This window comes from Falco naumanni, chromosome 15 (genome assembly GCF_017639655.2).
Source record: "Falco naumanni isolate bFalNau1 chromosome 15, bFalNau1.pat, whole genome shotgun sequence".
Lineage (NCBI taxonomy): Eukaryota > Metazoa > Chordata > Aves > Falconiformes > Falconidae > Falco > Falco naumanni.
This window is the reverse complement of record NC_054068.1, coordinates 14,950,869-14,974,248: the sequence shown is the minus strand read 5'-3', so window position 1 is coordinate 14,974,248 and position 23,380 is coordinate 14,950,869.

Sequence of the window (23,380 nt, the reverse complement as noted above, 5' to 3'; positions counted from 1 at the left end):
GCTGTAGGTGTTGGTAGCAAAATATTAGGTGCAATAAAATGAAAATTATTCCAGTTAGTAGAAGCAAAGAGACTTCTTGATGGTTTTGGTTTTAGTTGGGTTTTGTTTGGTTTTGGTTGTTGGGGGTTTTTTTTGTATGTGTGTGGGTTTTTTGGGGTTTGTTGTTGTTGTTTGTTTGGAGGGTTTTTTGCATTGCAATAACTACTGCCCCATTTAGTTTGGTCAGTGATTCTGGCAACAACATAATACCCTAAACAGTTAAAAATCTTGGCTTTCCCCTCTTTTTAGATGTTGAGCAAAATTTGTGTTGACAAAATCATAAATGTAGATTTTGTTACAAATGTAACATAATACAAATATTTAAATTTACTTTGTATGTTGGTTCAGATAAAAACCTTGTGAATGTGTTTTTCTTCAACTGGAAGAAGACAGAAGCAGTGCATTCCTATGCACTTCACAGTCCTGTAGTCACTAAATAGGAAAAAAGCTAATTAGAAGCTATAGCAAAGTGACTACATTTTGAATATTCTTTCACTTCACAAATTATTCCTTCCAAGAGATGGGTTGGAAAAAAATATTATGGGAGATCAGTGCTATATGTGTTCAGCATTGTCAGCATGCTGATTCACTAGCAACCGTTAAGTAGCGTGGCACAATGACAAAATTGTCTGCAATTACACGACTGTGTTGACTATACTAGCAGCACTGGCTTATGTAGGAGACACCTGCTCAGCTTGATGGCTTCTGAAAGTACTGTTCCGACACACTTGACTCTTCACATTGTAGATGGGGAGTGTGGCTTTTTCATTCTGAGCTGAATTCTGGTTGGATATTGCCAGTAACAATCTGAAAATATTTCTGCAGTAACAGCTTGTGGTCAGGTTGTGCATATATTGCCCACAGAAAGGGAAGGGTGAGAAGTACAGCTGCCTTTAGAGAGTGCAAGGAAAAAGTCACTGTCTGCAACCCATTTCCTCCTAAACCAACAGGTCTTGCAAGAAGGCTGAACCTTAACTGAAAAATGTTGTGACTAGTAGTCATGATACAGAAAGGAGGTAAAGTCATGGAAAGATCGGTGGTAGTTTTTCAACAATTCAGATAACCCAGGTGGTGCAATACCTTAAGTTCTTTTCAGATGAGTTTGTATGCGGGAACCCTCCATTTTAGAAGTTGATTCCTTTTTAAAGTGAATGATAACTTGTTGAGGTTTTTTGTTTGTTTGTTTCCCATTACAAGAAATTAAGTAAGCTTTAGCAAATGCAGTATGGAATAGCTGTTATAAAAAATAATTTGAGGAAAGCATAGTTTTCCATATAATCTTTATTCATAAAGTAAGGGAAAATATATAGAATGTTCTAGCTTTTATTCTTAAATCCTTCCAATAGTAGTGTTTGGATATGCCAATTACTACTAAGAACATGAGGTAAACTGTAAGTGGAAGTCTAGAATCTGGAACTATTAAATCTATTGACTATACCCTAAATACAGAGAGAAGGTCTAATTCCCTCACTTATGATTATTACTTCACTTCAGCTAGTCCCTTAAATTCAGTGGAAATAAATGTGGGCTGTGGCGATGCTATAAGTAATCTTGATTAATTGCTGATAAGATGCAAACCTTAAAAAAGATCATTCTTCAAAGTAAATAGCTTTACTAATACTGAAGAAGGAAATTTATTTCTTTGTCCAGCATACTTTCAGGGAAAAAATACTGGGTATCTTCTCTCCCATTTGCAGGTCCTTACTTTTTCATTGCAATTTGATTTATTGTTACCAAGTTGCTGTTCTGGACTCTGTTTCTTCTGTACTGTTCTTTTATTTTTTGGTGAAATTTTGGATTTTAAAAAGGCATAAAGCTTTTTCTTCCACCTCTTGGAAGAATGCTTTTGCACAGGGAGGAATTGTATGCGTTGTGAATCTGATATTTGCTTAGGTGAGCAGTTGTAGTAGTGGAGAATGCTACTGGCCTTCAAGACTAGAAAATCAAGGAGGGCTTGTTGTGAATTTGCCCAACTTCAGATCTCTAATTCATGTGAGGAAACCCTCATTACATTTTCCCTTAGTGATTCAAGTCATTTGGATAAAACGTATGCTTGCTGTGCCTTAGATTACAGTGAAGGAACTCTTCAATTTAGAAAGAAGTTTTAAATTCCAGACCTACCACTCGCAGCCTGTGATGCATGTCTCAACTGAAGATAATGAAACCAACCTGTTCCAGACAAATTCCATTTAAATAATTAGCAATTCAGTTGTGAAAGTTATTTCAGGCTATGAAGATCATACAATTCTCACATAAAGAATTTGTGGATAGTTAAAGCAAAAATAATTTAGTATTATTTGACAGTGCTCACCAAATACCTTAGGAAGAACTCATTTGTATAGATTTCTGAAATGGATTTTTGAGGAGACTGACTGAAACACTTAGTCAGATGATATGTAAATGAGTAACAGAACAGTTGTTGTAACTGAAGTCTTTGAAGAAAAATACGAACATTCTCTAGAACATACAAACAAGGAATGCATAAGTAAGTGTTCTAATGCATAGTACTTGTGCAAAGTGATTCTATGGAAGCCCGTCTGTGAGCTAATTGAAGTATGAGTTTCTTTTACTTACTTGTAAACTGTTTATTTTTCCACTTCAGCAATTTTAATAGAGTAACTGGCTTTATGAATTCAGCATGGAAATTCAGTGTGACCTGAAAAGAAAGTAATAACATTTTGTCCAGAATGTGGACTTTGTCCTAAATAAATGACTGACAGCACTTGCTGACACCCTAAAGAATTTTATTTGATAGGGATATTAAGTTCCCCTACCCTTCTTTGCCATCTTGTTAGTCAAGGGGTTTTTATATATCAGAGTATTTGACGATATAAATTCAATAAATAGCACAAATAATGAGTAACACAGATGAAAAATAAGAAAATGGACCTCTAAACAAGTCTGTAATGGCTGTAGAACCATTAGGTAGAACATAGCAAATTAATACAATTTTTAAAATTACAGTAATTTTCTTGTAAATCCATTCACAGTGCTTGTTCCATTTTTGGGAGAATATTTTGGTCTTTCTCCAAGACAGAATGCTTATTCCATTTCTCTTAGTTCCACTGTTCTTCTTATCTATATAAATGTGATGACCATTCGTTTGTACAACCATAAGTGGTACGTGCTTGACTTAGAGACATAAAGAAGGGAGGCGGGTAAAAAATGAGCTTAGACAGAATGAAAGCACTGAAGTTTAAGAGTAGGTATGCAGTTTGATGTGCAACTCAAAGCTCTGCTTCTGTGCATGTATGAAGCTACTTTTGGTGTTAAGGACCATTTGCTGCTTATCTCACTCCTAAGCTTGACAAATACCCTTAAACTAGCCATTTCTCTAACTAAATCTAACATATGTGATCAGTAAGTGTTATAAAGCACACTGAAGTCATGCCAGCAAGAGTAGTTGGTGCACAAAGCCCAGAAGCATTCTTATTCAAAGATGACGGAGACGTCTTACATTAAATCACAACATTTGTGTAGAGGGCAATAAGATTAGACTTCCACTGTCAGAGGAATTTTAAAATTTCATTTTTGTTTGATGACTCGTATTGCTCTGATGAAATGCTAGTTTAAAATTTTAAAAAAATATATTAAAAAAAAACACCCCAAGAGCCACCCAAGCACCAAATATCTAAACCTTAAGAGAATGTTGGGCGTATGTAAGAATGCTTCAAGTCTGCATCTACTTTGTAGTTTTGCATGGAAGACTTGGGGGGATCTCATTAAGCCAAATTAAGTTCTTACATTGAAAGCATGCTTTTGAGATTCTGTCCTTTGTATTTCATAGGATGTCCGTTGCTGTCACTTCCTAAATAATAGCTCTAAGTTTTCATGAAGGTTGCTGCTTAGAGTGCAGTCCATAGCTTTCCAGGCGACTGCAGAGAGGGGAAAGAAACAAAACAAGCACACTACAGGTGTTTCTTTGGCTGACATTTCTTCTATCCCTTTGGTGAGTAGAGGTAGAGGTGTTCTAAAATAATGCACAATTTTTTAAGGCACGGCTAGAAGTGATGTTGTAGACAAAATTAAGGGAATAAAATGGGACAGACCACATAACTTCAGAAAATTTTAGCTCCCCAGGTTTGGCAGCTTCTGTTAGTGGAATGCTACCTCTACTGAAATGCCATGAAAAGGTTAACTATCACATTTAGGTAGTTGTTATCTTTTTGCTGACTTTTGAGTGTTGTTTTCTTCGAGTTAGCTGCATATTTCTCCTTGTATCTCCTTGTAGACGATGCATGACAATCTTTAATTTTAAAATATTACATCCTCTCAGTCTGTAAATAGCAGTTTGGCACCTGCAGCTTTTCCAGGACTAATTTCAGAGTTTTATTTCCTGGTGCTTTAATTAATCTTGTGTGAGCTGTAAATGTCAGTACACATTTTTACAGCATCTTTGCTGTTGGGAAGTGAAATATTTGAAGGAATTTCTGATAGGATAACTTCCTCTACTCTTTCAGTTTACCAGGCCTAAATATATAGCAAAATGTAGCTGTCTGAAATGCCTTTAGTGATCTTAGCTGAGTTCTAAGCCCTGTTTCTCTTGCGTGCTGTCACTCACTGTTTTGATTTTACTCCAAGATGAGATACAAATGATTCAGTTGATACACATTTTTTTCAAACTCCATATCCTCTTACCTTTAGTTATAACTCCTTCAGGCTGGAGTTGCCCTTCTGATGTTGACGTAACTTGTATTTTCTCTACTCCAGAAATACAAATAATGCTTCTGTCCTGTCACATTTGAAACAATTGCTAGCCACAGTACTGCATAAGAAGCAATTTCTGAACTCATGTTTCCTCTGGCTATGTAATACCAGAATTACAGGAACTTAAGAAACAATGGTTAATAATGAGCTGCTTCTTTTAATGAAAACTATGTTCAAGTCTCACTGATACCACTTCCCAGTCATTTTGTCAAAGGTGTTTGACTCCTTTGTGTTCTAACTAAAGCTTTCAAAATCTATTTAGTGTGCTTTTGAACTCATCTTCCGTTCACCTAGTAGGCTATTTTATGTACTTCTTTTTACTTTGTTTTTACTTATTTACTTTATTTTACATACTGTACTGCTTTACTAACTGCTTATTTTACCTTTCTAAGTTGCAACTTGAAATCCATTTTGGTTAGGGAAAAACCTCCCAGATTAATTCCAGAGTTTGCTGATAGACCCATTATTTATATAACATTAGTCAGATTTCATGCTAATGCTAGTTAGTAGAAGAATAGCTGAAGTGGTATGTCAAGATATCAGCAAGTTATCCTTATGTGTGTAGTGTAAGTTTTAGCTGTATGATAAAATCCAGTACTCTTATTTCATATTTGCTTGTTTGCACACCAGCTAAGGATTTTGATTTCTTTACTTTGAAGTAATAGTGTTAGGAATACAAAAACACAATGGTGAAAAAATGTTTGAGAAAATAGTCATGTTCTGAGAAGTAACCTTAAGTCATTTCAGTATTCCTGCACTATAATCTGTATTGCATTTCTGACCTTTAGCTTTTCTGATCTGTCATGCACTTAAATTCTATCTATAATGGGATACTGTCTCTTTAGCACCTCCATGAGTTTATTTGTCAAATTAGGACTATGTGTTAATCTTAGAGAGTAAGATGGAGGGAGGTAGGCACTAGTTGGGGAGTGGTGTTTGTTTTGACTATTCCTCCTAAAAACATAATGTTAAGCAGTTACATTGTGTTGTTTCTCAAAGCGCCACCAAAGCAATAATCTGCAGAGTTCAAAACTTCAACCCTTTTCCCTATGTTCAAGAAAAGTAGTGAAATTATTTTACATCAGAATGTATAAATCACATAAAATTGCTACAATGAATATGGTTTCAGAAGTCACCTTAAAATTATGCTCAGACGCTATTGGAGCTTTTGAGCCTGCCAAACTGGATGGTTGTTAAGGGTATACATTTGATGGACAGCTCCCCTTTATTTTGGTCCATAAATATGGTAACTTGATAAATACCAGAATGCAGAGGTGGGTAAAAAGGAGTAGTAAGCAGAAATCTATTTTATGTTTGAAGACATGACTTGTGGATCTAGAGCAGCATTACACACAGTTTCTTTTGCACCTGAAAGATCTGTTATATATATATATATATATATGCAGTATTTTATAACATAGTACTTCAGTAAAGTAACACTTCAAGATTCTGCCTACCAAGAAATGGAACGAGCATGATTCATTTGTACTAAGAATCATCGTATCAGTGGACAGGAAAGGACTCTGAATCTGGTAGCATTTTTAGTATAGTACTGCTTGCTAAACCTCTATCTTTCCAGCTGATGCTGGAATCGTGTGATGATGTTATGGGCTAAGATATCTATTTGGATTAGTAACATCTGTTTAATATAGATTAGTATTTTACCAGCTAACTATATTGGTGTCAATTCTTTTCATTTTGTATGTCTTGGATTAGGGAAGATTTATAAGAGCCTACCTGGATTGCATAAAATTACCCATTCTTATAAAGCATGAATGCCATATGCTACAGGGTAACATGTGTCACTAGAGAGAAAAATAACTGCAAGAAAGGCCCCTATCACATAGTTTAGAGAGAGGCTAATGCTAGACTTCACTAACTAGTCCTTTTTTACAATGTGTTTTTACCCTCTATCAATAGCGTAGTTTCAGGAGAAGCATAACATGTCTGGGCCAGTTTTTACTCACCGGACACTCTGTTACTACATCTCCTACCAAGTCATTTCAGATGCTGCAAAAAAAAAAGATGAAGTGAATATAAGAGAAATGTTCTTTACCGTTCTCACAAATATTTGGAAGACTGTGATAACACATAAAATTTTCAAAATCACTTAGTGTGGGAGACTAGATACCTGTAAGGATCTGGGTAATAGAAGTCTGCATCACTGTTGGAAATGGTACTTGTATGCATAATTCCTACTAGATTTTTTTTCCTCAAGGATCTTTGCCTACTTATTTTTCAAAGTTTTTAAAATAGTATTCTGCCATCCTAGCAATTCTTTGCTGTTTTTAAACTGAAGGCCAATTAGCATTTGGGGATCAGGCTTGTTGGCTTGGGGTTTTCCTTTTTCTCTTGCTTTTGCCACAGAAATAGTTCTGTTTGGCTGCTTTAGTCTATGTAATTTACTGAAGTTTTGTCATGAAAATTGAAATAAGATTAGAGCAAGGTAAAACCCAAAAGGTTTGTGCTTTCAGATCGTAGGTAGCAAATGAGTTCTGGCCACACATGGAAGCAGTATGCCAAGAACAGCTAAATCAGCAGGTGACGATGCCAGAAGCAGTTTCCTGTTTATGTAAGCAGTGATCTGGCAATAGGTTCCCAGTTTACTGGATTTTAGAGGTTGATACCAAAACATCTTTGCAAACAGAGTATTGTAACATTCACATTCAGCAGACCTGAGTTTATTTAAGAGTTTGTTCAAGTCTTCTGCTAATATATTCTATCAAAACAATCAATGTGGTTCATGCTTTGTAGGTGTTCAGGAGGATTTTTGGAGAACATTGCCACACAAAAAAATATGTTAGCATCAGATATTTCAATAGCAATAAAATCCCATAGGAATAAGATCAAAGACTACTTTTTAATGCAATGAGACTAGAAGTTAGACAGGGTTTTATGGTTCATGTCAAGAATAAGAAAAGCATGACAAGAAGTAAACATGAAAAGGTGATCTCAGTGGTCTGACTGCAATTTTAAATGAAACATACTGAGACATATCATTGAGTCATATTGCAAAAGGATAGATGGACAGCAGGGCCATTAAACTTTTATCACGTGTATGAAGTTAAAAGAAGTACCGTTTCTCACTTTGTTTTTCTCTGCAAGTCCTACCAAATGCACTTACATTGACACATTCAGAATGTCAAACATTTTTAAATAATAGGGATTTGCATCAACATATCTGAGAATTGCAGAGAAAGATGTTCATTTGCAATTTTTGGAAAATAGTATATCTGCAAATAACTTAAAATTTTAAATATTATTTTCTGTTCTAGTTTCCCCCTTCTTTGCAATATCTAGTTGTTGTTACTTCATCTATTTTCTACCACTTGTTCTCTGTTTAAGCCTTCCCCTCATTGGTGCTTTTCTCTTAATTATTCAATTTTTAAGATTATCCTGAGTGATTGAATTTCATAGCAGTCTACCTTTAAGGCAGTGGTTTAACACACAGTATAGTTGTGCCATGCAGAGATATCTTTCTTTTCCCTTCTCTTGGCTGCTACATTTTATCAATTGTGCTGGCATAAATGAGTGAATTAAATCGGGCAACAGATGGTGGTTACAGCTGAGGTGGCAATTTCACCAGTGGTAGACCCCCCCAGATTAGGTAGGGTCTTTGCTACAAGAAGGGGAGGGGTGTGTGCTCCTCTTGGTTGTGACCATGCAGTTGCATACTGCATGCTTGATTTCACCTGGTGGAGAATGTTGGAGCCTTCCCAGTGTCAATAGTTAGAGGTTTGGGGTTTTTTTCTGGACTGTTGCATTAAATTGATATTTGGAGAGTTGAGAGTGCTGTGACCTAACACAAGATAATAATGATGAACAAGACAATAAAGCAGAGTAGCACTTGCCCATTTCAGTGCTTACAAGCTGTTAACGCTGCTTAATGAATCTTCTGGAACCTCATGCTTTTGGGTGAGGTGTTATAATTGTCTAAACTGATACAGTAGTTTGCTACCAGGAAGAGTAGTACTCTTCTTGGATTGCCTTTAGCAGTTGTCATCAGGAGCTGATTTAGTTAATTACATTTGCGCACCAGAATCTTAAAGAAATGTAATGAGTCTATGAAGAAATGTGTTGCTGAATCTTCTTATTTTTATAATGAAATCATATGGTATTTTGTCTTTAGTACCAACACTGGTTCACATCAATTTACTGACATTATCAGCTTCACCATCACCAGGAGTAGTAGATGACAGATTAAGGGCATTCTGGAAACATGTAGAGACCAAAATGCGTGTCAAAATGTTGTGTGCATACTTTGTATCGAGAAAGTTTTTAGTTTCACAGGTACAAGTTTCGTGACTGTATTCACAATAGCTACAAATGCAGATATATAAGTTTTGGGAGTAAATATTGATTTGTTTTGCTTTAAAAAGCTTTTATATTCTGTTCAGTGTGACATTGATGGTGTCTAAATACTTGGTTGCAATGAGAGTAAAAAGGGTAACTTAACTAACCTTTACATCTGGGATCGATGCTGGTGGTAATGTTTATTCATAGATTCTCAGTCCTGGATTATGCCTGAACTAACACATGCAACAAAAGTGTCAGCTGAACTGGTACAAAATTTATGTACCCCTATGCATGAAAATGACCATGATGGTAAAGCAATTGCACTGTTTAGATCTAGGTGCCAATTAAGTACGTTATTTGATAGGGGGGGTTGCCTTAAGTATTAAAAAATAAGCTGATGTTAAAAAAAAAAGAAATTTTCATGTCACTGCAGCGTTGGAAAAGTGCTTTTCCAGATTTCACAGGTGACAGCTCAGGCTCTGTCAAGTCAGGTTGGATTGTGTCAGTCCCACTCAGTTATGTAATAGGACATGAGTGATAAAAACTGACAGTATGCTGCGGATGGTAAATAAAATCTAAAGTTTCCTCAAACCCAGAATAGAACAAACGCAAATTCTCATGAAGCATTTTGATACTCTTCTTGATGGAGAGAAGACTCTTAAACAGAAATAACTCTGCTGATGTCCTTGGAACTGTTTTTCTGCTCTGTACATCAAGTACTACTCAATTAAAATAATTCTGCTCCATTGGTGTTAACAAGAGAGTTTCTTTTTGCCTCCCATTTATGCCTTTAAACCAGTCTTTTCTGGTTTAAAATGGTGGTTAGGAATAGGTTTAAAACCAAACCTAAGTACTACAATTCTGTTTTTTATATTATACAATAATATATCCTCCAAGTGGAACAGCTTTTTCAGATGGTATACCTGAGGATGTCTACCAGCAAGTAATTCCCCAAAATTTGCTCTTATAGCTACCTTTACCATCTTATTATTTGACCTTTTAACTCTTGTTAGTTTAGAATTTAAAAAAACCCAATACCAACAAGAATCTTTATTTTGCATTTAGATAATTCTCCTAACCTACCTTTTTTATGCTACAATTTCATTTTCATCCCAAAGTGGTTTTACACTAACAAATACACCCATAGAAACAACTTAGTTGCTCATTTTACTGTTTGGCCTTTATTATTTTGGTGGGGTTTTTTGTTTCTGCATACATCCCATTAGCCATTCAGTCTATGGCATGTTAAGTACCACATTTCCTAGTTTTTGTTCAATAAAGATTTTTGAACTGTCAGTGTTTTAATGTAATCTTATCATGTTGTTGTGTCTTTGTGTTTTCAATTCTAAGTCTATGGAGGCACTTAAATGGCTTTTTTTTAACAAAATCACTTCTGTAGGTATTGAACATAACTTAGAAAAACAATATTAAGGTTTAATGTAGGCTATGCCTTTTCACTGCAGTTACTTATCAACTGAGGGGATCCTAAAGCTGATACAAAGTGTACTAAATTCATTGTCAGCCTGAGAAATACTCATTTGGTGCAGCTGGTTTTCTAATCAGTGCTGGGTCCTATCATGTGCATTACCTGACTTGGTATATCCTACAAGTAGCATTGCACAATTTTCCTGTGCTTCTGGATGACATTTTCAGAAGTTTGCCTTTGGAGGGAGGGTATGAACCTGTAACTCAAAGACACCTGCTTTTTCTTGCCTGTCTCTTTGAACATTTAATTGATCCCTCTGATTGTCCTTTATGTGGAATTCTTTCCTGGAGGTATAGACACCAGTCTCCTTTCAAAGTTAATTTTACTCTTACTGAGACACACAGACCAACTAGTTTGGGACACAAAGCAGCTCTGTGATGTCATAATTAGTCTCAGAAGGAAGGCAGAAGTGCAACTGCAAGGAAAAGTGTTCCCAGGCTGCATTGTGTTTAAAGCTCTGCATTAGCTGGATGTCTTGGGCCATATTGCAAAAATGGCACTTCCATTAGTTTTTAGAATAAGCAGGAATGTGTATATATCTGTGCAGAGCAGTCATGGTAGCTCCCTTTTCCTACCTTTACTCTTTCCTTGAGTGCTAGACACTTTGGCCAGTTGGGACTTCTGTTGTACATTGTGTCACAATAACATGACGCTTTTTGTAAAGACATCTCAGTGTAAGCCAAGTACATGTTTGTATTTGTTTGTAGTGTGAAACAAATTGTCTTGGTAGTAGCAGATACTGCAAACTGCAGATCACAAGAATGGGTTGCTTCTGAAAATGTGTTCTTTCTATGCTTAAAAATCGTAACTTTTACAGTTGTGATTTAATATGCAGTATAACAGGTTCTACAGTTAGTGCCATTCTCAATCTCTGAGGTATAAGGGGAAGAATTTACTGAAGGAGGCTTCAGTACTAAATAGACTCAAACTCCTTAAGAATCTTGGATCAGGAAAATCTTTCCAGGATAATTACACCTCATCTTCTCTCATATATGTATTTAATGTCATCTTCATAAAACACTAGTCACCAGAGTCGCAGAGCAGCTTTGGTATAAGGGTTTGCCTCTGATACTGGAAATAAAACAATAAAATAAAAAAAGAATGTTAATCTCTTACTAGTTACCCTAAAATTGTGCTCATTATTAGGGAATGACCAAATTAATGAGTGAATAATCTGTAAAAGAGAAAATGCAAACCTCCAAGGGTAGCTGGAGTATTTTCAGATATAAAATATGTCAAATTTGAGGCTGAGGATAGATTTGTTGTTCTGCAGGGTATATTTCACTTGAACAGGAAATGTTGTGATTGCTCAGTTTAGGAAATAAAAGGGTAAATATTATGTCCTGGAGAGGCCAGTTGTGTTTGGGAAAGAGGTCTGCCTTCTGCTGACCATTGACTGTATGAATGAAGAAGAAATTACTGTGGCTTTCTAGTTTGTTTTGATGGAATCTTGCTTGCTTACCTTGAAGAACTTTCTGAGCGTTCTACCTTATAATACACTAGGGAAACATTAGCTGTTTTATGAATTTTCTAGATGCCTAAACAGAGGCACAGAGAAGGCAAGTGGATTGAGCACAGTTTTATAGAATTACTTGGAAAGGTGGCTGTAGTACCTAAATAACTGAAATTCATATTGTGCGATTTGCCTAAAAACCAGTCCTGCAGCCTGAAAAACATGCACAAATGTTTCAGTAGAACTGTTATGTGTACATGATAAAAGGTAGAGGCCTAATTAACCCTGTGCACACATACATATATGTACAGATATATATAGATATACACACATGTATAGATCACAGCACAGGGTGATTAACTGAAGACTGAAGCGGAGGACATGCTTTTGCAATTTATGCATTAGAATACTAACATGTTCAGCTGTTAACATTTTCCTGTTTCTGCAGGTTCTGTGAGGTGTTTTATAGAAATTGTACACTGACTTGGCTCTTATGTTTAAATGAGAACTAGGAATTGGAGGACTTTGAAATGTTTGGGTTAAGATGTAGATTAATTAACTTGTTTAATTTGAAAGGCTTTTATTTTGCTATGTCTTACAAATAACTATATGAAAATGGGATGCCGTACAGTGAATCTGAAAGACTTGTCAGGTTATCTTTTGTGTAACATATGTGATCTCATAATGGAGGTTAAACTTGACCTCTTTTTCACTCATGACTTAGAATTTTTAGTCTTAAAACAGTTTGTACTTTATATGGAAATGACATAACAGCTAATACAACTCATAGAAGGTATTAGAACAATTCTTGCCTGTTTAGGCACTGAAAAAAAACCCAGATGCAATGCATGCTACCAAGCTAGTTATTTTGGAAATAGAGGAAACCATTTTTACATTGTCTTGGAGAAGACTGTGTTCACATGCAATGTGTTTTGTGAAAAAATGCAATTGCTACTTAGCTTTCCTTTTCTTCCTATAACTTTATATGGTACGCAATAGGAAAAAGCACTCTGAAAGGAGTAGTAAGCAAGCACATTTTTCATGACTTTAAGCTTTGAATCCCCCATTTATCTAACTGATGTAGCCTGGATATTTACTGCTATAGCATGCCACAATAGATAAATTATCCTCATGTGCTTCTAGGTATCCCCAGCAATCTATAATAGTAAGCTCTATAGTGACAGCAGGTTAGTAACATAGTGTGCAGCAGGATTATATAGGGAAAGGTATCTGGGTTACAGAAATAAATTTTGCTTCCCCAGAATAGCTTGATGCTATTTCAGTCTTTAAATCATTTAACTTAAATAGTTCCTGTCTTGAATTGTTGACAGTTTCAACATCAATGGCTTGGTTTTTTAAACCTTGCCATGCAGACTTCTGATGAATATGTGTGTGTGTGTGTGTGTGTGTATATATATCTCCCTCTGGCTAGGTAGTTAGACACTAGAAAACTAGCAGTAAGCTGTAAGGAAAGCCTTGAAAATTATGTAGTTCTGTTATTAGACTAATTTTTGTATTGCATTATATAGATAGCATAGCTCTCTCCCCCTTGGTAAAAAGAAAGGGAGGGATGTATATTCCCCTGGTTAAACTGCATGGACAGGAAAAGAAAATACAGCTGTGCTAATGAAACTGTCATTATCCATTGGGTTGGGTTTTTTTTTTTCAGTTTCCCATAGCCCTCTATGCCTGTTCTTTTTTGCTGGTGCTTGCTGACTCTTATTAACTGTGAACATAGGAAAAGCCATTTTGGAGGGGAATCTGAACAGCTCTTATTCTCTAAAAGCAAATTATGTTTGAACCATTTTAGCATTACAGAATTAAGTTTTCATGTTTCCCTCTTTCCTTCCTAATGATTATATTTTATGTACAAGTTCTTCTATATTTATTTTTGTGGCTTCCTTTAAAATGTGGAGCAAGGGGATTGTTTTGGGTGGTTTTTTTTCATGGAAGTTGTTCCGATTTTGGATAGGCTGCTGGTCATCCCTAGTAGAAAGGATTGGTGCAGTTGGACAGCACAGATCTTGGGTGGACACCTTTATGGAACAGGCTGGCATCCCCAGCTAGCACAAGGACCAGCTTTGCAATATTAAATACCAAGAGAAATTAATTGTAACTTGAGTTTTGAGAAAAGGAAGAAAAAAAAATAGTTTGAAGTGTAGCTGCCATGTCTAGCTACCTTTCTAGTGCTAAGACCCAGTGGAAAAGTAACCTAGATACAGGATCTTTTTAGTTACTTGGTTTTCCTACTCTTCCCATGGTGGGTTATGTGCTCTGGAGATAGGTATGTGGAGGTCGGGGAACAGGCAGTGAACTGTACCAATCCTGTTTCTAAACAACTAGAAAAGCTTGTTTTACATCAATATTCAGTTACTTTTTATGATACCTGGGTATAGCATAATTTACAAATCTGTCTCTTAATACCAGGCATTCAGTCTTTTAAATATGCATGCTGTGCTGATCACTTAACTCAGTTCTGCCAGTCAGTCTACTGTATGCTCTTTAGCGTAGTGTGTGTGTTGCCTGTTTGCTCATCAAAGCAACAAGAGGGTGTTCTGTGGAATTCTTACGAAGTGTCTAAGGATAGAACATGCAGGGAAGGGCTATGAGTTGAAGTGTTCATAGCCTTTCAGTTGAGAAAATCAGAGAAATCTGAAACCACCAGGGTAAAAAAAATTATTTAATGTAGTAAGAACAAAATTTAATTAAGATTTCAAGATTCACGATATATTACACCTTTCATTTAAAGGTTCATTAGAACCTTGGTTTTGGCTGGTTACTGAATATAGGCTTTGAATTTCTGAGCTTAAAACTTCTTTAAGATTTGAAAGAATTAGTAACACCCTTATCATAAAGGATCTTAGCTCTTCTCAGAGAAGTAATAATATCAAATCCATAAGAGGAAGTTATTTGTGGTTCAAAATAAATTATAGAAGAAATCAGCACAGAAATCTCCCCTGACAAATCTTGCAGCATTTATTTAATCTCTGTGAAAATAGTGTCTGATGAGAAAGGAATCCAGATTTCCCTTCCTTGCATTTAGTCATGTTTTCCTACCTCTCTGAGAAGGTTGAACTATATAGTTTGTTGCTTTGTCAGAAACAGGAGGCGTTAGATTAGCTTACACAATGATACAGAAAGCACAATGAGATGTTTAAAATGAGACTTCCTAGTATGCATGAAAACAAGTAAAACTAACAAAGCTTGTAATAAAGTCTATCTTGATTACCCAAGAGTATTCCTTTTCTGCCATTTTCATTCAGCCTTGTCTCTAAAAGTTACCTCCTTTCAGCCATTCTTGCTTATTCCTGTCACTTGCTTTAGTGTATTAAGTATTTACAATGAGTCATGTAGTGACAAGATTTATAAAGTTTGTCCCCTATGCTTCTGCTAAAGGCAATGTATAATGTCTTACCCCCACCCCATCCTACTTTTTTTTTTTTTTTTTTGTATGCCAGTATTCTTTGTTTACTAAAGTGTTCTAGCTTGATTCAGAATTTGTGTCTTGGAGTGTTGTATTTTGAGATCACCACAAACAAGCAAAGTTGGATATATTTGCAAAGCACCTTTTTTAGTTGTCCTAAAAGCAAATATATTTTCTCTGTTGTTTTTGTGGTTGTGCTGGTTTTGGGTTTTTGATTGCTGCAAAGAAGGCTAGCTTCTTTCTAAATTTTGTTGGTGTTGCAAAACAAACTATGCAACTGGAAAACATTTTTCCTGTAAATATTCATAATCTTTCCTCCTGCTTGTAGTCTTTCCTGTTGAAAAGGTAAAATGTTGGATTTAATTTCTTCTCTTTTATAATGTTTGTTTTAGCGATGTTGTAACTGTGGGTGGGCTTTCAACAAAATAATTTCAATATTTCTAACACGTTGGTTGTCACCAGGATTTTTGTGAAAGAGGGTGCTCTAAAATAATACTCATTTCAAAATTTCAGCTGCTGATCTAATGGTTGTATCCATGGAAACTGGAGGGGTAATGCCAGACAGCTGCAGAGCTGTTAGGATTTTCTAAAATTTTATCTAGGTTTGTCAGTACAACACTTCACAGGTTATTTCCCAGTCTGCAGGCTTGGATATTTGAGATTTTCTGTAAGATTATATAAAACATATACATCTTTTGAAGTAATTTTGTTTCATCTCTCCGTAGGCTGTTATTTAAAAAGCCACACATTTGAGCCAACAGCCTCAAACACATAATTCTATAACCTTTTTAATAGCTAGAAAGAACAGGGTGGAGAGAAGTGACTTGCACCACAGAAGTCAGCGGTATCCCCAGTAAAAAAAAAAAAAATAATAATTGGGTAACGCTCAAGGAATTGTTCCCTGTTATTCACACAGAAGGCTTTGGAAAATTTACCATTGATATAACAGAGTAGCATCAAGGAGTTCAACAGAATATATTTGAAAGTTCTGTGCAAAAATGTCACTTGCCGTCATGGTGACAGAGTGCATTTTTAATAAAGTTAGTTTAGTAGTACTGTAGTAAAGCTCATGTATTGATTGTAACTTCCTGCCAGTTTTCTAACATAAATATGTAAAACATGACATTTTAAAATATTATCATGAACAGTCTGTAGTGGACTTCTGCATTAAATAGCAGTTCTTCTGCGAAGGTCTGGATCCTGCTAGTACTTCATGAATAAAGCCATGCCTGTACTGAGTAGCCCCAATTAAGTCTGTTATCGGTCCTACATGAACTATGTGCATCAGGGCTCCTGTAAAGGAAAGATCTTAAATAGAGCTCTCTCTACTCATTAACAGCAATTTTTTTCTATTCCAGAAGTATGTGGGTTCTGAGAGCCAAACTTTGTAAGGTTTCTATCACTTTTTATCTGACTCTTTGATTGATGAAAACTACTGTTGATTTCAGTAAAAGTTTTGAATATTGAAGTGTGTTGTGTCTTGAAATTTTACATTGAACGTGATTTGTCAGTGAGATAGTATGAAGAGGCTTTATCTGCAAGGCTGTTTCCCAGCAATCTAAAATTGATTAAAATTCTTCTGGTAAGAAGCTCTGAATAGAAGAATCTTACTGCCTTAATAGATCCCTGACTGAGATGCAAATGAAATGTATCACACCTTGCCAGTGAAATGAACACAGGAATTGTTTTTCTAAAATTGCAGTAGAATTTGAAGCACTGATTCTGTAGTTATGAAAGTCTTATATGCATAGGATACAAATAATTTCCTATACAATAAGTGTGGCAGTTATGAACAACAAATGAAAGAATACCCAAGTCCTGCAGTGGCGTCTTTGTAGATGTGGGGTTTTTTTGCTTCCCTGTCTTCCACTGAACCCATCTTCAGTGGAGCTTTGCACTGGTGGCAATATCCTCTGTGAAAGCTCTTTTCAGAAGGCTGGAGATGGAGTTCTGGCTTTTGGTTAAAGCCTGCAGCAGGGTTTGCAGCCTACATACATTCTGTAAGCTTCACCTGTGGTTTATCTACAGGCTAACTTGCTTATGAGTGCAGTGAAAAGTGAAAGATTTCTTAGATTATGCCAAAGAGATATTTTTATTTCATGGAGATGCCATTCCACCTTCTGCAAGATCATCATCACATACTGTAGAGCATTAATGCTGAAACTAGCAGAAGCTTAGAAATAAAAGTAGACATGCAGTGAATATATTGTTTTCAAAATAGACTAAATATATCTTCTGAATGAATATTAAAAGGTTAAATTATAGTTTGTATGGCTTTTGTGAGCTTTGAAATAAAAATTGACACAACTTGGCACTAGAGGAAGTTCTTTAAAATCTGATTTGTTTGATGTTAATGTTAATTGTGACTATTAGTGACGGTTATGGTGTGGGTTTTTTGCATTTGTATTTTATTTCTTAAATAGTCAAATGGGGGACGTATGTCCTGCTTTGTTAGGCTTTTTTCCTTTTGCATTGGTCAACTGAATTTAAAGGTTTTACGTTGAGACACCTTCTAAAACTAACGTGGGCATACCATATGCCTCAAGATAGCAGTCTCTTCAGGCTGTCTGATTTTTGCAACAAGCCCTGCATAGCCTTTCTCTATCCTTGCACAGACCCTGCTCAGATGTCAGACAGCACGTTACATGAGAGTATGTGACAAAAAAACAGTAGGTCTCTCTTGAACACCAGGGTTTGGTGGAGAAGTCTTCGCAAGATGAATGTACAAGTCATCGTGGCCTATACTTGGTAAAAGCTAGCCACTGCTGTAACTTTTGCTAGCCTTGGACTTTCTTTTCATCCAGGAGGTAGAATCAGTCCATGATCCCTAGATAAATTGTAACAATGAAGACTTATTCAGGCTAGCTACATCTTGCATTCTCCAGCCTATCCTGCTACACTGTACCAGAATGCAAAGGTGCAGTCTAAGTGTAAAAAATGGAATCAGTGAGCAAGTCTAATGCAGACTACATGGGATTTTGTATGTCTGTAATGTCAAGTTGGGACGATTTGGTGAAATAATACAGTTTAATGAAGATACAGTTTTGAGGGTAGGCCAGACAAAGGCTTGTGCCAGCTCAGCTGAGAATTACTTTGGTCGTGTAACAGGGTTGCCACTAATATGAGATGCAGACATTTAGGTAGTGTTTGTGCCTGTTCCTGTAGGAAGCCAAATATTTTGATATCAGACTTCAGTATTTGCATGTAAAAATGAGCTCGCAAATTCTATACATATCAAAAATTGATGTATGCATAAAACTGAAATATCTAAAATCAGCTTAAGGGCATGCAGGAATGCAGACCAGGTGTTTTCTGGTTTTTTTTTCAGTGAATTAAATCTAAGTCTTTTGAAGCTGCTTTTCAGTCTCTTTACATTGATTTCAATCACTAAGTGATTATTTAGTTGCCAGTTAAGGCATAGATGATTTTATTTCAAAGCAGTGACAACAAAAACCTTAAATTGATATGAAAGGAAGGACCAGCATTGTCTGTACAATAGTGAAGTTAAGTAACAAATTCTTTATTTGTCCTGTCCTCCATCTTTATCTCTTATGTAACATATTAGCATCTTGCACCCTTGCATTACAAGAAACTGCAAAATATCTGTTAAAGCTGTAATGTCTATTATTGAGGCTTGGTTCAGAACTGTATTCCAGTCTGACAGTCCGTTAAGATACAAAGTAAATAATAGAGACAGCTGACATCCCATATATAAATATTTACCTATGCTTTATGCATTTTTGGTAGGTTATATTAAAATGAATAAACTGCTGCTGTCTTTTAAGGTTTATCCATTTCTATATACAGCTTGCACTGTTAGGGCAGTGACACTGCACTTTGTATGAGAGGCAATGGGTCAATTTACTGCATAACACCTAATCCAGCTGTCTCTTAACTTCTATTATATTCAGTAATGTATAGTTATTTTTCCATGACAAGTAAAGCATTCAGAAATAAAAGCATTTAAAGCAAATTAGAGTCCAATACAGGAGTTGGAATTATAATCAGGTAAATAATTTTTAGTTAACTTAGGCAATGCGATGTTTAATATAAAGGCTTGAAGATACAAAATGAGTTTTCACAAGCATACTATTAACCTTATCTAAACTAATGAATACTCTGGTACTGGGGGGCAGATAGTGATAAGGAGGAAAAAAGTATCCAGGAGCAGTAAATTCATTCTGTTGCTTGAGGCTTGACCCAAAGCTCAAGTGAGTCATGGAACTGATATAGAGGCTGACAGGAATTAATCTGAAAACCTACATAGTGAAGAAAGCTTCATTTTACAGAAGTTGGTGAGCTTTCTCTCTTGGCCAATATCATCAAAAGACAGGATGATCAACATGACAAATTCTGTGTAATAAGAGAGTTTCAGAAACAATAGAGAAATGAGATCGAAATGCTATTACATGTTTTCATCTTCTGATATCTCATCAATATTTTTTTAAATATCAGTTTTCTGGAAAAAATAACTGTCAAAGCTAAGGTCTCACAATGTATTTGTATTTTTGAAAAAAATATTAATAAATTTTTCCAATAATGTTTCTTTATATGTGGCATGGAAAACTTACATAGAAAATACAAATTAGGAGGGATTCTAGCCTCCCTAGCATGTTAGTTAAACAGATGTATTCCTACTCATTGACAAGAGTTACAGTAACCTACCAGGTTGTGGAGCAGGTCTCTTGCATCTTTTCTCTAAAACAACTGTGCTTTGAGAAGAGAGATTATTTATTACAGCTAGAAATACATCTACTTTTAGTAGGTGCTGTGGGTTTAGTTACTTGTCAGTTGCTTCTTGTGGGGAGAGAAAAAAGTTAGCCATCCATCAGCTTATTTCCCTCAGACATCAAAAAATCAGATTGCCAAATGAGACTTGCCATTTTCCTATAATTTTGAAGGATTCTTGTGACTACAATAACTTCTCCTTTCCAGCATCATATCAATGATTTGTTTACAGTCTTTTGGGGGTATTTTTGATGTTACTTCCTTGGCTGGAGTAAAATCAGACCTGGGAACAAGGCCATAATAAGGCTGTTTAGTGGTAGCTTCTGCAGACTGCATATACAATAAAAGCTTACGAAGTATGCTCTGATTCTGCCATAAATCTTTTGGCCTTCAAACCAACAGGAAACAGCAATGGGACACATTGCTGATGTTAAATCCCTTTTGGGGGTAGAAAGACAATATGGCACTGACAACGAGTACCATTCAGCATCTATGCAGATGCAGGTTCCTGTAGTTATTGCAACCACTAATCATAAATCACAACCAGTATTCATAAATTGTAGAATAGTGACATGCTCTAAGTGTTAAGCATGGTTGCTGTAGTGCAGGTTACAGCTGAGGGAGGGAAGGTGGCATCTGAAAAATTAATTGACACAAAAATCAGCTTTCTCCATTCTAACTTAGCATTTCTTTTATATATGTATATTTGTTCAATTTTGAGATTAGTGGTAAGTGTTTGAAGAACATGGTTTGGAACATAGGAGAATAAGATTGGCTACATTTACTCTAGTTTCTCACATACTGATAAGAATTTCCTATTTGGAAGAATTATCAGGGTTGTCTTTCTGATGATGGTCTAGGGTATTTGTGCTTGTTTTGAACTTGAGTGCTAACTATAGGGGGGAAAAAACCCACAAAATTTAGATTTTTCCTCAAAAGTGTGTTGTATCGTGCTACATAAGGTTTGGATTTAAGAAATAACACAAACCAGGTCTTTCTTTTTGTTTGTTTTTTTTTAGTTGCAGATAAATTGCTTACTATAGAATGAGCATGCTAGTCTTCAGTACTTTTGTCTGATGATGTTCTTCTGAACAAACACTTTTATGTGAATTTGAGGAAATAATTATCTGCCATCACGGGTTTAGCCAGGGACTGTAGTGACCACAAAGTTTGTTGCCAAAGCCCTATAGCTGTCTGCTGAGTGTAATCTGTGCTGTTTCTATTAGCTGTCATAGCAAGATATTTTTTTCTGAACTTATCTGGAGTGTTGATAATTTTTGGAGAAGGTATGTCATAGCTTGAAAGTAGAATGGGATATGGACTTCACTACTTTAGCAGTCTTCAGGGATCTTTTAAGACTTTTTGGTTTTGGTTTGGTTTTTTTTCATTGGTGTTTGTTTTTTTTTAGATCAGCTCCAAATTGATCTTTTTTTCTGGTCTTCAGGCATGTTGGAGGAAAAATAATTATGAAAACAGTACTAAGAGTATCAGTCTCACTACTTACTAGAAGTGCTGTATAGAAGTGTTTAGGCTCTGAAATCGTGGAACTGAAGAGTAATGTCACTGTGAGTAAAATAATATGAAAGTAGTCCAAGAAAATATCCTTGTTAGTCTGTTTCGTAACTGAATGTTCATCTTGCATTAGTGTTAAGATGACATATAAAATACAATATACAGCATTGAAAAAAAAAAAAGCTTTTATAAATACGCAGAAAATTACTGATTATCTACAATACCTAATGATGTCTCAAACAGAATGCCAGCAGCAGGAGACTACTGGAAAATAGAATGTGAAAGTAAGGGGTGGAAATTAGTGTGAATGTGTTTTTTTAGGTTCCAAGTGCACTTTGACACAAGGTATGCTATTTATTATAGGGGAACTTGTTTTTTCCAAGTGGCTTTCCGCTTTGAGTAGGAGCTTTCACACTTTTAAAAAGCAGTATGGTAGGATATGAGAAAGCACTTGACAGAGGAGAGGAGAATCTGGTGATCAAGGCTGGTATTGTCAGCAGAGCAAAGGTTTTCTGAGATTTAAAAAAAAAACCAACCTATTTAAGTCTGTAAACTATAGATACTATTGAAGCAAGAAGTTTGCATTAGCTGTGATGGAAATGAGGCCATGTTTAGTCATCTGAGAGCATCTCACAGTGCCAGAAGTGCCAGATCAACATCACAAAAAGAGTTAATGTGTAAAACTTGTTCTCCTAGTTAATTTTTTTTTTTTTGTGATTTGTGTATTTTAGCATGTTCACTTTGTTCTTGTGGTCTTCGTGTTATATGAAGTACTATCTATGCCACTTTGACAGATTGCGTGTTAATCCTTGTCCCACAGCGAATGTGAGGTAAATAAAAGTTCTGTAGTGTGTACTCTGGACCATAAAATATAAATGTGGTTATATACATATGCTTGACCTAGTTAAACTTCACGTGATAACCTTGATGAGTGCTAAACTTGTTGGTGATTAATTCAGTGGTTTACAGACCTGGTATCCTGGATCATGGAACCACAAGTAGAAAGCACCAGAAAACATGGAACAGGAAAATTAGGAATATTGAGGCCAGAAAGGAGGATATGTAAAGACAAGGATTTTAGCTTGTTGCAGAATGATACTACACTATAGATACTACACTAATAACTTTTTTTCTGTCCCATTTATCATGTGTTTGGTTATTGCTTTGTCTTTGTTCACATATGAAGTCTTTCTCATAGATTTCAAATGGTGTCAAGGAACAGAATTTGCCACTACTATCTCTCTGCTTCCAAAGGGAAAAAAAACCCCAACAACCAACTTTATATGTTATATGTAATCTAACAGTTTGAGTGCCCTAGAAATTCAGTATAGTCATCAGAGAGGTAATGGAGATTACAGCCCTATAAATGCATGATTTTTTTTCTGCATTGTAATGCAATGACATCACTTAGTTTAGACCTCTAAATATTTGAAGCTGGAATTCTGTGTGTTGTATTGAGCTATTCTCTTTGGAGTTAACATATAAATGTTAAATATATTTGCTTCTGAATACAACAAAAAAATGCTTCAGGATTAATAGTCACTGATTATTGTACATGCTATACATGCCTGTAAGTTGTATGCTTACTCATTTGTGTAGAGATACTCACGTTCTTTCTTTGTGTTTACGCATTCCCAACTTAAATGCCAAATGGAGTCAGGAAACTTTTGTGCAAGCAAAAATGTACTTATCTAGGAATTACTACATTAAATCTAGCTAAAGACATATTTTGGAT